This window comes from Ictidomys tridecemlineatus, chromosome 3 (genome assembly GCF_052094955.1).
Source record: "Ictidomys tridecemlineatus isolate mIctTri1 chromosome 3, mIctTri1.hap1, whole genome shotgun sequence".
Classification (NCBI taxonomy): domain Eukaryota; kingdom Metazoa; phylum Chordata; class Mammalia; order Rodentia; family Sciuridae; genus Ictidomys; species Ictidomys tridecemlineatus.
Window position 1 is genome coordinate 47,521,554 of NC_135479.1, and position 14,063 is coordinate 47,535,616.

At 38.0% G+C, this 14,063-nt stretch overlaps 2 pseudogenes; both read left to right on the forward strand.

Annotated features, from left to right (window-relative positions):
• The first annotated feature begins 418 nt into the window (after positions 1–418).
• On the forward strand, positions 419–2,274 carry LOC101972422 (rac GTPase-activating protein 1 pseudogene; annotated as a pseudogene).
• A 3,754-nt stretch (positions 2,275–6,028) lies between these two features.
• Positions 6,029–7,079, forward strand: LOC101972714 (olfactory receptor 1-like; annotated as a pseudogene).
• Positions 7,080–14,063: the final 6,984 nt, after the last annotated feature.

Here is a 14,063-nt window from a genome sequence, read left to right on the forward strand (position 1 = left end):
ATAGCTATTGATCACACCTGACTATACTTTGGGGAACACTGAGGATGGAAACATGCTCAGGGATGGATGCTTAATCACTGGCTGCTTGGGGAATGGGCAGGAGTTCTGTGCTGGTGCAGCCTACTCGTTGGAGGATAAGAAGGATGGTTGGAAAATTAATCAGGGGCCATGCCATGAATGATTTAAAATACCTTAGGAGCTCAAAACTTTATACAAAAAGCAATCAGTGGCTTTAAGTAGATACCACCATGAAAGACGCATGCTTTAGATGGATCACATGGCAGTCTCTGACTATACCACAACTTCCTGTAAACAGGCCCAAGGAAAAACATGCTGCTAATGAGGCTCAGACTTCTATTATCCAACTGTATATATGCCAATATAAGGAAAGGACAAGAATAAGAAAAAAGGTGGAAAGATGGATACCACAATGCTGAATTTGCAGAATCTGAGCAGCTTGTGCGCCGGGTGGAGTTTCTCAGTGAAGGAAATGAACTCCAATTCATCCAGTTGGCAATGACTTTGAGAATTTCCAGAAGAAATGGCAGAGAACAGACCATGAGCTGGGGAAATACAAGGATCTTTTGATGAAAGCAGAGACTGAGCATAGTGCTCTGGTTGTTAAGCTAAAGCATGCATGAAATCAAGTGGATGTAGAGATTAAGCAGAGACAGCAAGCTGAAGCTGACTGTGAAAAACTGGAACGACAGATTCAGCTGATTCGAGAGATGCTCATGTGACACATCTGGCAGCATTCAACTAAGCAAGGAGCAAAAATCAACTTTAGCTTTTCTCAACAGAGGTCAACACAAAAGGCTGTCAACCATTGATGAATCTGGTTCCATTTTATCAGATATCAGCTTTGATAAGACTGATGAATCACTGGATTGGGATTCTTCTTTGGTGAAGAATTTCAAATTGAAGAAGAGAGAAAAGAGGCACTCCAATAGCTGACAGTTTGTTAATGGATCCCCTTGGTCCTATAAAGAAAACTCATTCCATTGGCTCCACAGTAGACCAGGGAAATGAATCCATAGTTGCAAAGACTACAGTAACTGTTCCCAATGATGGTGGGCCCATTGAAGCTGTGTCCACTGTTGAAACTGTGCTATATATGACAAGGAGCCAAAGGAAAACAGGTACTTTACAACCTTGGAATAGTAACTCCACACTGAGCAGTAGACCTCTGGAGCCAAAAACCTAGAATGATAGTTCAGGCACACCACAGAGTAACGGAGGGATGCTCCTGCATGACTTTGTCTCTAAGACGGTTATTAAACCTGAATCCTGTGTTCTGTGTGGGAAACGGATAAAATTTGGCAAGCTGTCTCTGAAGTGTCGAGACTGCCGTGTGGTTTCTCATCCAGAATGTCAGGACCGCTGTCCCCTTCCCTGCATTCCTACTTTGATAGGAACACCTGTCAAGATTGGAGAGGGAATGCTGGCTGATTTTGTGTCCCAAACTTCTCCAATGATTCCCTCTATTGTTGTCCACTGTGTAAATGAAATTGAGCAGAGAGGGCTGAGACAGGCTTGTATAGGATCTCAGACTGTGATCAGACAATAAAAGAGCTGAAAGAGAAATTCCTCAAAGTGAAAACCGTACCCCTTCTCAGCAAAGTGGATGATATCCATGCCATCTGTAGCCTTCTAAAAGACTTCCTTCAAAATCTCAAAGAACCCCTTCTAACCTTTAGGCTAAACAAAACCTTTATCAAAGCAGCATAAATCACAGATGATGATAACAGCATAGCTGCCATGTACCAGGCTGTTGGTGAACAACCCCAGGCCAACAGGGACACATTAGCCTTCCTCATGATTCACTTGCAGAGAGTGGCTCAGAGTCCAAACGCTAAAATGGATGTTGCCAATCTGGCTAAAGTCTTTGGTCCTACAATTCTTGTCCATGTACAGACCCAGTGACAATGTTACAGGACATCAAGCGTCAATCCAAGGTAGTAGAACACCTGCTTTCACTGCCCCTGAAATATTGGAGTCAGTTCATGATGGTGGAGCAAGAGAACATTGATCCCCTGCATGTTATTGAAAACTCAAATGCCTTTCAACACCGCAGACACCAGATATTAAAGTGAGCTTACTGGGGCCCGTGACTAGTCCTGAGCACCAGTTTCTTAAGACTCTTTCATCCAGTTCCCTATCCCAAAGAGTCCGCTCTACCCTCACCAAGAACATATTTGGGAGCAAAAGCAAGTCTGCCACCAACCTAGGACGACAAGGCAACTTTTTTGCTTCTCCAATGCTCAAGTGAAGTCACGTCTGTCTGTTACTGCCCAGTATTTACCAACTGCAGGAAAGGGCACACCTGTACTCTCTGCTCTGCAGCCTCCTGTACTACTTTTAGCATTCTCCAGGCTTTTAACCAAGTTTAATTGTGCATAATGGTTTTATTTTAAAAAATTATATATATAATAATATATATAATATATATTATATACATATATGTGTATGTATGTGTATATATTTATATTAATATATTATATATATATATATATATATATATATATATATTCCATCCAAAAAGAAAAAGACAAACACCTCCACATCATGTCCAATACTTTCTCAGGTCAAGATAGAAAAAGAAGCCCAGATTCCACATTATTTAGTTACTTATGCTTCCTTACCTCTCTAGGAAAACCCTCATAGCACCCATCATCAACACCATCCCAAACACTCTCCATATATGCCAGATGACCTCCTAATGTCATGGTCTATGTCCCTGAAATCAATTACAAGGCCAGACCATCATTTATATTTCCTTCTTCCACTGCCTGTTCCAAGTACTCCTCGTACTTGGAAGTCACCAACTGAATGAAGTTCTGTGCATAGTGATACAGTGCAATATGCATTGCTAGGGAATGTGCATCCTCAATAGTCTGGCCTTTATTGGGTTATTATAGATTATGTTAGCATTTATTTCTAGACATGAAAATAGAATGAGGTTCCTGAAAATTGTCCCAGGCTTTCAGACTCAATCCTCCCTACTCTGGTTGTCTACAAACAAACTTTTCCTTGATATCAGTATCAATCACCTCTGCTCTTTGTATGTTGGTTTACTAACAACCGAGAGAGAGGGAGAGAGAGAGAGAGAGAGAGAGAGAGAGAGAGAGAGAGAGAGAGAGAGAGAGAGAGAGAGAAAGAAAGACTGTATAATAGACTCAATTTCCAAATTAGTGAGACAGTTGTTATATTCCCGGCAGAAAAGCACATGCGTTGAGAACAAATATTTTGATACGCCATTTTAAGTTCATCAGTCTCATCTCTTAGTTCAGCCACAGCTGCAGGAACCAGCTCTGCACTGGTTTCAAACAGCTTGAGTAGATGCAACTATCACCTTCCTTCAATCCTTCCCCACCAGCTCCTTAATTTTTGTTCTGGGACTTTTTTTTTTTTTGTACAGGGGATTGAACTCAGGTGCACTCAATCCCTGGGCCACATCCTCAGCCCTTTTTCTTATGTCATTTAAAGACAGGGTCTCACTGAGTTGCTTAGTGCCTCACCAAGTTGCTGAGGCTGACTTTGAACTCACCATCCTCCTGCCTCAGCCTTCCAAACTGCTGGGATTATAGGCGTGCACCGCTGTGCCTGGTTCTGGGAATTTTCTGACTCCAGAGAAAAATGTCATGGGAACTCTCCTCAAATTCATACAAATATTAAAGTCGAAGATACATTTTAAGTTAATTATTTTAGAGAATGAGAGGAATGAAGTGAGGGTTTTATTAGCCTAAGAAATCTGTTTTTTCCATCATCATTTGTTAGAAAGGCTATATTTATTGATTTGCCTTAGTTACAGTATTAAATTCAATGAAGGATATAAGAGTGTTCCACCATGCGGCCAGCGCAATGGTTTCATTAATAAGGTTCTTGGCATAAAAGTTAGCTAGCAGAGATCGAAATAAAACACACAGACTCAGTTACCTTATTTCTATTGCCAGGTCTGAGACAGCTCCCCTCTCTGGTTCCCTCCTCTAACCACCCAGCAGGGCAGCAAGGATTACTCAGGGCTAGCAGGAGAGAGAGAGTGTGAACAGCCTGGGAGTAGCTTTTTATTGGGGAACAAGAAATTCAGGGGAGAATTCCATCCAATGAAGGTTGAGGGGGGCTGCACTCCAAGGTCAGGGTCAGTGATTGGGCCCCCGGGGTCAGTGGTCAGTCACACCCCCACACGGACGGGTTCTCTCATCAGGAGAGGGCCAGGAAAGTTCCCACACAGCAAGAACGCCTCAGACCCAAACTGGGAGTCGCCCAATCACGTGTCAGAATGGCTTCCCACAAGAGTGAATCTAGTTCTGCACTTTATGCTATTCAGACCTCAATACTGATATATGTTTCTACCTTTAATACTTCCTCAATTATTGTCACTTAATAGACTGGAAATAAGAGATGTGAAACTTCCTATTTTGTTCATCTCTTTCAAAACTGATTTTAATTTCTAGCTTCTTTGCCTTCACACATAAATTCTATGATGAAATCATCAATTTGTTCACAAAAAAATCTTGTTGGAATTATGATTAGAATTTTGCTAAACCTTGAGATATGTTTTTGAAGAGTTAACATCTTAATATTGAGACTTCCAGTCCAGACCATAGTATGAATTTCCATTTCTTACATCTTTTGTTTCTTTAATCAGCGTTTTGTAGTTTTAAGACACAATCAGTAGTCCCACTTATCCATATTCCCATTTTTCCCTGTTTTTAGTTACTTTCACTAAGCCACAGTCCTACAATATTTAATGGAAAATTCCAGAAGTAAATCATTCACAAGATTTCAACTACATGCCATTTGAGTAGCATGATGAACTCTTGTGTTGCCTAGCTCCATCCTCTATGGATCTGAATAATCCCTTTTCCAGCATATCTGGGCTGTTTATGCTACCCATCTGTTAGTCTATTATCATATCAACTGCGATGGTATTTCAGTGAAATAAGTAAACCTTGCATAATAAACCTAAGTAAAGCTCAAGTAGATCTTCAAGTAAATCTTACATAGTAAAGTCTAACACTACATCCCAATGTCTATGTCACTCACCTCACTTCATCTCACCATGCAGGCACTGTTAACAGCTCACATCATCACAAGCAGAAAGCGAAGATATTTTGAGGGAGATAGAGAACACTCAGATAACTTTTATTACAACATTGGCATAGTTGTTCTATTTAAATGGTTATTATAGTTAACAGTCATGTGTGATCAGTGGCTGGAATCAGTCACCATAAAGGACTTTGAGAATTTGTCTTGAAGAGGTTCTGGATAATTACTTTGTGCTTAATGAGTTAGGCCCGAATCTGGACTTCCCTTGGATGTAAGTCTCTCAGGCCCATGGATGGCTAGAAGGTGAGACATGAGAAGGGATGGCAGAGACACGTGATGACTACAGAGGATGTTACTTAATAGGCTTATAATGAATAAAAGGGAGCAGGGCCTTGGGTCAGACATCCTGGGTAAGCTATCAATATGCCAGGTTGTATGATGTTCTACAAAGTAACTTTCCAGGTATGATAACTTTTCTCTTTTCCACCTACCTGCCTTCCAAGAATTTGCCACAGTATAGAAATATTTTGACTAAAGTTCATCATTTATAACAGTTTTTATTAATAACATTGTTCATTAATGTTATTTACTATGCAGCAAATCCTCAAAGATCACAACATTTTGACATACCAGACCTGCAAGATAGGGTTCAGTGCAGTAACAGTTCTTAACCTTTCTTTATTTTACATTCACCTGAGGAACTTTAAAAAGTTTTGCACACGCCACTATCAGAGATTCCAATTAAATTATCTGAAGGTGCTCAGTAATCTGCGTTTGAAGGGAATGTGTGTGTTTGCTACTCAAGTGCAGTCCAGTGATGACAGGCATAGAAAATCCAACACTCCTTCTGTGACAGAAGCAAACAGATAAGTATTTAGGAAAGAATGGGCTACTGAAACATGTTGAAAAGATGAGAAAAAGTAATAAATGATCATAGATCATAGAGATTAAAGACACTTATAAGGTGATAATTATTGTGATGGTGGTGAGATCCATTATTGTAGAACATGTAAACACTGTGTATGAGAAAAAAATGATCATTTTCACTTAGGCCTTATTATTTCTCTTAAAGGTGTTGGAGACAGATAATAATGGTAAAGAGCCAAACTCTCATGAGTTCCTTCTTCTGGGCCTGCCCATCCAGCCAGAGTGCCAGAACTTGTTCTATGCCCTGTTCCTGGCCATGTATCTTACCACCATCCTGGGTAACCTCCTCATCATTGTCCTCATTCTCCTCGACACCCATCTCCACACTCCCATGTATTTGTTTCTTAGCAAAAAGTTGTCCTTCTCTGACCTCTGCTTTTCCTCTGTGACCATTCCTGAACTGTTGCAAAACATGCAGAGTCAAGATCCATCCATCCCCTATGCAGGCTTCCTGACCAAAATTTACTTCTTCCTTTTTTTCTGGAGACCTTGGAAACTTCATCCTTGTGGCCATGGCCTATGACCACTATGTGGCCATCTGCTTCTCCCTGCACTACACTATCATGAGCCCCAAGCTCTGTCTCTCCCTGGTGGTGCTGTCCTGGGTGGTGACCATGTTCTACTCCTTGTTGCACACCCTGCTCATTCCCAGATTGTCCTTCTGTGCAGACAATGTGATCCCACACTCTTTCTGTGAAATATCTGCCTTTCTTAAGCTGGCCTGCTCTGACACTCGTGTTAATCAGTTGGTGCTGTTTATTATAGCAGGAACTGTTGTCTTCATTCTATTCCTACTCATTCTTGTGTCCCATGTAAGCATTGTGTCCTCTATTCTCAAGGTCTCTTCTGCTCGAGGTATCCATAAGGCCTTCTCTACCTGTGGCTCCCACCTCTCTGTGGTGTCACTGTTCTATGGGACAGTCATTGATCTGTACTTATGTCCATCGGCTAAGAAATCCACTGTGAAAGATACTGTCATGGCTCTAATGTACACGGTGGTCACTCCCATGCTGAACCCCTTCATCTACAGCCTGAGGAACAGAAACATAAAGGGAGCCCTAGGAAGTGTCCTTTGTAAGAAGAAAATTCCCCTCTCTGTGTGAAGGGGTTTTAATATAATTTTCACATTAATATTATAATTGATATTAATATTGAAATCTTTTGCCAGATTTTTCTCTCACCATGGGAACTTCAATTTAAGTAACATACTACATACTTGTTCAATAGGCAAAAGAAAGTATGTTTAGCTGAGCAGTTAAGTAGGAAAGGTGGCCCTGGGGACCTGGAATTGCCTTCCTATTTATCTTTCCCAAGTGATGCTGGAAAAGCCTATAAATATCACGAGTTTGAAGCCAGTCTCAGCAACTTAGTGAGGCCCTAAGCAACTTAGTGACACCCTGTCTTTAAATAAAAATTTAAAAACGGCTGAGGATGTGGCTTAGTAGTTGAGCACCCCTGGGTTCAATCTCCAGTAACTTCCCTCCCCAAGAAAAAGACATACTTCTGATGAACAAAAGGGAATTGGAAAATTCTTAAGACACATACACCTTGAATTATGAAGAAATAAAAAACCTGAAGAGACCAATAACAAGCAGCAAATTTTAATCTGTAATAAAAACCCTTCCTTCAAAGAAAAGCTCAGGACTCCCATGACTTCATTGTCAAGTTGCACAAAACATTTAAGAATTCCTCATATATTCCCCAAAAATTAAAATGGAAGAATTCTTGCAAACATATTCTATGAGACCAGCATAACCTTGACCCACAAACTGGAAAAAAATACAAAAAAAAAAAAGAAAAGAAAATAATAAAAAGAAAGAAAGAAAGAAAGAAAGAAAGAAAACCTTAGGTCAATATTCTAGACAAACATTGCAATACTCCTTAACTAAATACTAGAAGATCAAATCCAATAGCACACTATAAAGATTGCCACCATGGATCAAGTAGGATGTATCCCAGAGGTTCAAGGATGGTTCAACATATATAAATAAATAAACTTCATACATTATGTTATGATTTAGATATGTAGTGTCCTTCAAAAACTCATGTGTAAGGTAATGCAAGAAAGTTTAGAAGTCAAATGATTGCTTTATTAGAGCTTTAACCTAGTCAGTGCAGAAATCTCCTGATCCGGATTTACTGGGTAGTAACTGTAGGCAGGTAGCGTGTGGCTGGAGGACATGGGTCTTGGAGAGCATGCCTTAAGGATCTTCTCTCTCTCTCTCTCTCTCTCTCTCTCTCTCTCTCTCTCTCTCTCTCTCTCTCTCTCTCTCTCTCTCTCTCTCTTTCCACTTCTACCATGATGTTCTGCCCCACCTTGCATCCAGAGCAATGGAGTCAGTCATCCGTGGACCAAAACTTCTAAAATTGTGAGTGCCAAACAAAATTTTCCTCCTCTAAAATTGTTCTTTACAGGTCTTTTGTTCACAACAGTAAAAGATCTGACTAAAATATACTTCATCAACAGAATGAAAGACAAAAACCATGCAGAAAATTCACTTAACAACATTTAATACTTTATAATAAAAATCTTCAATAATAAATATCTTGAACAAATCCTGCATAGAAGGTATGCAACTCAACTAAATAAAGACCATTTACAATAAGCCAACAGCTAATATTATACTGAATGAGGAGAAGCTGAAAGCATTTGCTCTAAGATCTGGAACAAGACAAGGATGCCTATTTTTGCAGCTTTTATTCAACACATTTTAAAAGTATCGAACCCAGTACCTACCACTGAGCCACAACCCCAGCCCTTGTTGTGGTTTTGGTTTGCAATTCCTTGGTACTTTGTGATAGTGAGTATTTTTGTGTGTGTGTGCGTGTTGGACAGTTTTCTTCATTTTGCAAATCAGGTTATTTGTTTCTTTTGGTGTTGGGTTTTGAAGTTTATTATATATTGTGTGTGTTGACATCTTGCCACATGTATAGTTTGAGAATATATTCTATTCTTTAGGCTATCTCTTCATTCTGTTGTTTCCTTTGCTATGCAAAAGTTTTTTTAGTTTGATGTAATCTCATTTGTCTATTTTTTATTTTGTTTCCTGTGCTTGCATAGTTTTGTGTCAAAAATCCTTACCAATTCCAATGTTCTGATCTTCCCCTATATTTTCTCCTAGTAATTTCATAGTTCCAGGTCTTGATTTATTTCATTAACTTCTTTTGAGAGTATTATTATAAATGGTGAGAGATAGAGATCTAGTTTCATTCTTCTGAATGTGGCTATCCAATTTCCCCAGTACCATTTATAGAGACTCGGATCCTTTCTCAAATATGTTTTCTTAACACCTTTGTCAAAAGTTAGTTGGCTGCAGATACATAAATTTACTTCCAGGCTCTCTATTCTGTTTCAATGGTCTATGTGTCTCTTTTTGTGCTAATGCCATGCAGTTTTTATTACTCCAGCTCCATAGTATGGTTTGAAGTCCGGTAGCACAACACCTAATGCTTTGTTCTTTTGTTCAACATGACTTTGACTCTTCAAGTTTTTTGCCATTTCATATAAAATTTAGAATTGTATTTTCTAGTTATGTAAAGACTATCACAGGTATTTTGGTAGGGATTGAAGGAAAGTAGAATTTCTAAGAGCTATTTGAAAAACTGGAAATATAAGGTATAAGGAAACATAAGTTCCATATCTACCAGATTTCAATATGTATTTTTAAATCTCTGTGAATAAAACAGTGTTTATGTAGACACAAATAACAAAAATAAAAAGATCAAGAAACTAGGAAGGATTTGAAGAAATGGTCATATATGGGAACTTTTTTATGATGAATATATTTTTTTAAATCAATGTCATAAAATGCAGTACTCAAAAGCACTGGATAATTGACATGGTAAATCAATTTCTTACTGAGAGTGCTGTCTTTTAGATGGCTTAAAAAGCTAAATATAAACTATAGTTTATGAAAAAATTTACTACAAGTAAATACTTAAACTCATGCAAAACTCAGAAGAAGAAGAAGAAGAAGAAGAAGAAGAAGAAGAAGAAGAAGAAGAAGAAGAAGAAGAAGACACATATAAGACCACATTTTTAAAATAGAAACTTTTCTAATACAAATAACAAGTTTGATAGAGAAGTAATAGCTGCAATGAGTCTAATAGATACAGAATTCATAAACAGTGTGAAAAAATGTTTAACGTTAGTGTTAATCAGGAAAAACAATACTTGATCATCAAGGAAAGTATGCAAATTCATAACTTATTAACCTGTGATAATATCAAGGCCAAGGGCACTTTTCAATTTTCTTGAAGTACAATTTGCATAGAAGGAAATGCAACCAGTTTAAGCATCCAGTTCAAGGAGTTTTGAGTGTAACCTCCACCAAGTCCAAATTAAGCAGATACCTCAAAATTCTCTGTAAACCCTTGAACCACATTGCTGCAGTGTGGCTGGGGACAATTTAGGAGCCACTTGTCAAAAGAAATGAACTTTATTTTTTGAACCACACACGCCAAACAAAACAGCTCCTCAGGAAAACCTTCAGAGCCCAACTGCCACCACCGGCTTCCCACAAGCCTCTCCACCTCCCACAATCCTCCTGCTCTTGAGGCCGATTGGCTGGGTCGCATGGGCGGAGCCAAAAAAGTCCCCCAATGAGCAGCTTTGTAGTCTGAAAGGGCAGGGAAACAGCCCAATGAGCATCACCACAGAGGAGCCAATCAGCTAGAAGTTGCCGGGGCTGCTGTGAGCCAATCATCAGCTGGCAGTCTGAAAGGTTGCTGGCAGCTGGAGTTTGCTGGGGCCCCTTCAGCTTTGGCTCTCAACACCACATTCCTACCTCCAGCCACCAATCTGATTTTTGTCTATGGGCTTTCTTTCACTACAGTGTAGATTTGCCTGTTTTGAACTTCATTTATATGGAATCACTTAGTATATACACTTTTGTGTCTGGCCTCTTCAGTTCTACCTAATATTTTATAAATTCAAACATGTAATTTTGTGTATCAGTAGTTTTTTTCTTTGATTTCTGAACAGCATTCCAGTGCATAAATATATATGATTTTTTCAATCATTCACCGTTTGATAGGTTTGGGGATGTACCCATTTGTGAAAGTCATAAAATCATTAAAAATGCTATCCTTCTCCCTAACGGAATTATCCAGGTAACTTAGCAAAAAGTCAAATGAGATTCCATTTTGTTCATTGATCTACAAGTATCCTGATCCAATGGATTTTGAATCCTTAATCCTGTAAATGTGATGTGTTATATTTATATTGATTTGTGCATGTTGAATCATCCTTGTATCCTAGGGATAAATTCCACTTGGTCATGGAGAATGATCCTTCTAATGTGCTGTTGAATTCAATTTTCCACTATATTTTTTGAGAATTTTTTCATTCTTATATTCAACAAGGATATGGGCCTGTAATTTCATTTTCTTGTAGTATCCTTATGAGACTTTTCTATCAGGATAAAGTGAATTTAGAATACTCCATCCTCTTAGTTTCTGGAAAAGTTTGAGAAATGCTTGTGTTAGTTCTTCTTTAAGTGTTTGGTAGAATCCAATATTGAAGGCATCATATCTGGGATTTTTCCTGAAAAAAGACATCAACACTGATTCAATTTTCTTCCTTGTCATTGGTCTATTTCGAATATATACTTCTGCTAGGCATGGTGGCACATGCCTATAATCCTAGCCACTCAGGAGGATTGAGATTTCCAAGCCAGCCTCAGCAACTTAGTAAAGCCCTAAGCAACTTAGCAAGACCCTGACTGTAAATAAAATTTTTAAAAGGGCTGGGGACGTATCTTAGTAGCTGAATGACACTGGGTTCAATCCAAAATATATACATATATATTTATATATAAATAATATTTATACATTATATATAAATTATATAGAGAGATATATAGTTTTTTATTTATTCTAATTAGATATATATGATAGCAGAATGCATTTTGATTCATTGTAACAATTGTACACAATTGCAGCACAACTTTTTATTTCTCTGGTTGTAGTGTCACATAATATGTACAGTCATACATGTATCTAGGGTAATGATGACTGTCTCATTCCAACAACTTTCCTGCCCCCATGTCCCCTCCCCTCCCCTTCCTCCCCTTTGCCCAATCACACTTCCTCCATTTTTCCCATGGCCCCCACCATGGGTCAGCATCGACTTATTAGAGAGTCCTTTGGTATTTGGTATTGGCTTATTTTTCTTAGCATAATATTCTCTAACTCCATCCATTTACCTGAAGATGCCATAATTTTATTCTCTTTTAATGAGTAATATTTCATTGTGTATATATTCCATAGTTTCTTATTCATTCATCTATTGAAGGGCATCTAGGTTGGTTCCACACTTTAGCTATTGTGAATTGAGCTGCTAAAAACATTGATGTGGCTGTGTTACTATAGTATGCTGATTTTTAGGTCCTTTGGGTATAGGAGTGGGATAGCTCAGTCAAATGGTTGTTCCTTTCCAAGTTTTCTGAGGAATCTCCATACTGCTTTACAAAGTGGTTGCACCAATTTGCAGTCCCACCAGCAATGTATTAGTGTGCCTTTTCCCCCACACTCTCACCAACATTTATTGTTGTTTATTCTTGATAACATGCCATTCTGACTAGCATGAGATGATATCTTAGAGTATAAGATCATGAGACAGAGTAGAGTAGATCATTAGAGTAGTTTTGATTTGCATTTCTCTAATTACTAGAGATGTTGAACACTTTTTCATATATTTGTTGATTGATTGTATATATTCTTTGGAGAAGTATCTGTTCAGCTCCTTATCCCATTTATTTATTGGGTTTTTTGTTGTTGTTAAGTTTTTTAAGTTCTTTATATAGACTGGAGGTTAATGCTATATCTGACATGCATGTGGCAAAAATTTGCTCCCAAAATGTAGGCTCTCTCCTCATCTCATTAATTGTTTCTTTGGCTGAGAAGAAGCTTTTTAGTTTGAATCCATCCAATTTATTGATTCTTGATTTCATTTCTTGCACCTTAGGAGTCTTGTTAAGAAATTCAGGGCCTAATCTGATGTGATAAAGATTGGACCTGCTTTTTCCTCTATTAGGCACAGGGTCTCTGGTCTAATTAGACCACAGGTCTCTGGTCTAATTCCTAGGTCCTTGATCCACTTTGAATTGAGTTTTGTGCATGGTGAGAGGTAGAGAGATAGGAGTTTAGTTTTATTTTGCTGCATATGGACTTCCAGTTTTCCCAACACCATTTGTTGAAGAGTCTATCTTTTCTTCAATGTATATTTTTGGCACCTTTGTCTAGTATGAGATAACCATATCCATATCTATGTGGGTTTGTCTCTGTGTCTTCTATTCTATACCATTGGTCTATTTTGGTGCCAATACCATGCTATTTTTGTTACTATAACTTTGTAGTATTGTTTAAGGTATGGTATTGTGATGCCTCCTGCTTCACTCTACTGGCTAAGGATTGCTTTGGCTATTCTAGATTTCTTATTTTTCCAAGTTAATTTCATGATTACTTTTTCTATTTCTATAAGGAATGACATTGAAATTTTAATTGAAATTGCATTGAATCTATATAGTGATTTGGGTAGTATAGCCATTTTGACAATATTAATTTTGCCTATCCAAGAGCATGGGAGATGTTTCCATCTTCCAAGGTCTTCTTCATTTTCTTTCTTTAGTGTTCTGTAGTTTTCATTATAGAAGTCTTTTACCTTTTCTGTTAAATTGATTCCCAAGTATTTTTTGAGGCTATTATGAATGGGTAGTTTTCCTAATTTCTCTTTCATAATATATATAAAGTTCTTAAGTTGATCTAGCTAATATTTCTCAGTTGTATTCATCCATTTGAAAAATAAAATATTATTTTGATATTTTCTAAGATATTTATAGTCTCTATTTCATTTATTTCCCATCTGATCCAAACACTTTCTTCTTTCTACTGTCTTTTGATTTGCTTTTTGTTTTTCTTATTTTTGAAGTGTAAATTTAGATTCTTTATGCGACTTTCATGTTTAATGTGTGTATTGATTGCTGTAAACTTTAGCTTTAGAGTAAATCTTGAAATTGGGTGGTGTTATTCATTAGTGTTGTTCTTCTTCAATATGTTCACTATTCTGTGTCTCTTGTCTCTCCATA